The sequence below is a fragment of the Mirounga angustirostris genome, unplaced genomic scaffold (genome assembly GCF_029215605.1).
Source record: "Mirounga angustirostris isolate CCGP_5_RB_7025 unplaced genomic scaffold, mMirAng1.0.hap1 SCAF_11, whole genome shotgun sequence".
Taxonomy (NCBI): domain Eukaryota; kingdom Metazoa; phylum Chordata; class Mammalia; order Carnivora; family Phocidae; genus Mirounga; species Mirounga angustirostris.
The window spans coordinates 39,819,091-39,821,956 of record NW_026991719.1 but is presented as its reverse complement, the minus strand read 5'-3'; the positions used below and the strand labels follow the sequence as shown (position 1 = coordinate 39,821,956).

Sequence of the window (2,866 nt, the reverse complement as noted above, 5' to 3'; positions counted from 1 at the left end):
TTTATTTGACAGAGAGAGACACAGCGAGAGAGGGAACACAAACAGGGGGAGTGGGAGAGGGAGAAGCAGGCTCCCCGCAGAGCAGGGAGCCCGATGCGGGGCTCGATCCCAGGACCCTGGGATCATGACCCGAGCCGAAGGCAGTTGCTTAACCGACTGAGCCACCCAGGTGCCCACATCATTAGTTTTTGATGTAATGTTCCATGATTCATTGTTTGCATATAACACCCAGTGCTCCATGCAGAACGTGCCCTCTTTAATACCCATCACCAGGCTAACCCATCCTCCCACCCCCCTCCCCTCTAGAACCCTCAGTTTGTTTCTCAGAGTCCATAGTCTCTCATGGTTCATCTCCCCCTCCGATTCCCCCCTTCATTTTTCCTTTCCTGCTATCTTCTTTTTTTTTTTTAACATATAATGTATGATTTGTTCCCGAGGTACAGGTCTGTGGTTCAACAGTCTTACACAATTCACAGCGCTCAAAAATATGGAACGCTTCAGGAATTTGCGTGTCATCCTTGCGCAGGGGCCATGCTAATCTTCTCTGTATTGTTCCAATTTTAGTATATGTGTGGCCGAAGCGAGCACTATAATTTTCCTTTTTAAAAAGATTTTATTTTTTAAGTAATCTCTACTCCCATCATGGGGCTTGAACGCACAACCCCAAGATCAAGAATCGCTCACTCTACCGACTGAGACAGCCAGGTGCCCCCTTACTATCTTCTCCCTCTTTTTTTTTTTTTTTTAAGATTTTATTTATTTATTTGACATGAAAGACACAGCGAGAGAGGGAACACAAGCAGGGGGAGTGGGAGAGGGAGAAGCAGGCTTCTTGCGGAGCAGGGATTCCGATGCGGGGCTCGATCCTAAGACCGCGGGGCTCGATCCTAAGACCCTGGGATCATGACCTGAGCCGAAGGCAGACGCTTAACGACTGAGCCACCCAGGCGCCCGCCCCTTATGGTTTTCTTAATGTCTTTCTCTAGCTTACTTTTTGTAAGAATACAGTATACGATACATATAACATGCAAAATACGTGTTAAGCAACTGTTTATGTTACTGGTAAGGCTTCCTGTCAACAGTAGGTTATTAGTAAAGTTTTTGGAGAGTCAAAAGTTATGCGTGGATTTTTGACTGCACAGGAGGGTTGGCGCCCCTAACCCCCACGTTGTTCAAGGCAAGGGTCAACTGTATATTGTTTGTGAGAGGTTAGCTTTTTTAAAACAATAGAAGAAAAGCTAATGCTTACTGTTCATCAACTGAAGAAGGGTGTTGGGGCAGATTAATGTGAGCGCCAACACAATATGTCTCAAAGTTGAATTAAGTATGGAGCCCTTCTAAATGGTTACAAAGAAAGTTCTCTTGGACCCGTAAGACTATGTTTTTGGATTTTCAAGTGTCCTTTGTCCTTAGTTGTCGAGACAATGACTTTATAAACTAAATTCTCGTTTTATGAAACTATCCTTAAATCGGGGATTATCAGCAGGAAAGGATTTGCTTTTACAACCAGCACCAACAAAATGAAGATTACTATTACAATAAAGAGAGAACAAAAAATTCTTCTTTGTCGGAATCATGTTTTTTTATTTTTGGTATGTTATGGTGTTTTGACAGCTTGAGGTTTTGCTAATCCTAGAGAGACTGCCCCTCCCAGGGCTCACAGAATTCCTGGAGATAGTAAACAGCTTGCCCGCAAACACACCTTTCATATGCAAATCAACCCATCCCTAGGCCTTACCACCAACCACCTCCTTTATCAAACTTACACACCAAACCAGTATCCTCCCCCCAAATCACCCCAGGGCTACATACCATCCAAATGGGAACCGCCCCATAACCCAAAGCCCGCTAAAATTATTCAAACTAGCCAATCTTAATGCTCCCCTGGCCTGGTCCCTTCCTTCCTGTGAAAACCACAATAAAGGCTTTTTTGCCCATTGTCTCTCCTCCATCCTTCTGCCTCCTGATCCACCCTGGCACTTCCTGTGTGACTCGGCATGGTGTGACATGTCCCCTCCACTTGGGAACTAGGAGTAGTGAACTCTTCTTTCAAAGACAGTTACCTTCACTCCCGTCACCTCACCATAGCCAATTAAAACAAATCCTGGGTACATTTCAAGACATTCTTAGAATCTCAGACAGGAGCCCTAGTTTGAGAGACATGGCTCTAGAACAGCCATTCCAAAGTGTGTTCCCTGGACCAGCAGTTATCACCTGGCAGCTTGTTCGAAATGCAAATTATTGGACTCCATCTGAACTTAATGCATCAGACCCTCTGGGATGGGGGGGGGGGGCAGCCGTAAGCCCTCCAGGGGATTTCAACACTTCCTCCAGTTAGAGAACCATCCCCCTCTAGCCCTCCATGGCAACCTTCTATGAGCTTTTGGTTGTGAGGCTCTCTCTTCACTCTCCTGCCCCTTTTCCTTACGGCACGTTTTTGGGGTGCCAAGCCTTCCTTCATGAAGCTGTCTCTGTACGGCGGGCGTCAGTTCCTGGCCTTTAAAGCCACTCTTCTCTGCTATCAGTTTCACTCTGTGGAAGCAAAACTCGTCATCTCTCTCTCTCTCTCTCTCTCTCAAAATTGCCCAAGTGCAGGCTCGGCCCTGAGAATGACGTGTCCTTATGTTTTGTGTCCCAGGCTCTCCCTTGGCTGCACCCAAGTTCCCACCTCGGGTCCACGGGAACCACCGGTCTTACTGGGGTGAAGGGGCACCATGCACAGGAGAGACCAAATCTCAAAACTGGAGGTCAGGGCCTACATTTCCAAGACCTTTATGGCTTTAGCTGCTCATTCCTGTCGCACAAAGAAAAGTAATTAGCCTTTTTCTCAAACTGAAGGCTTCCTAAAGCTTGGAAGCTGTAAGAC

The 2,866-nt window shown here is 46.5% G+C and overlaps 1 non-coding gene across 1 annotated transcript; it reads right to left on the bottom strand.

The window, feature by feature from the left end:
* Positions 1-481: 481 nt before the first annotated feature.
* LOC123851319 (U6 spliceosomal RNA) lies at positions 482-588 on the bottom strand. The gene has a single exon (XR_006792540.1). It is a non-coding gene; the product is annotated as a U6 spliceosomal RNA (small nuclear RNA).
* Positions 589-2,866: the final 2,278 nt, after the last annotated feature.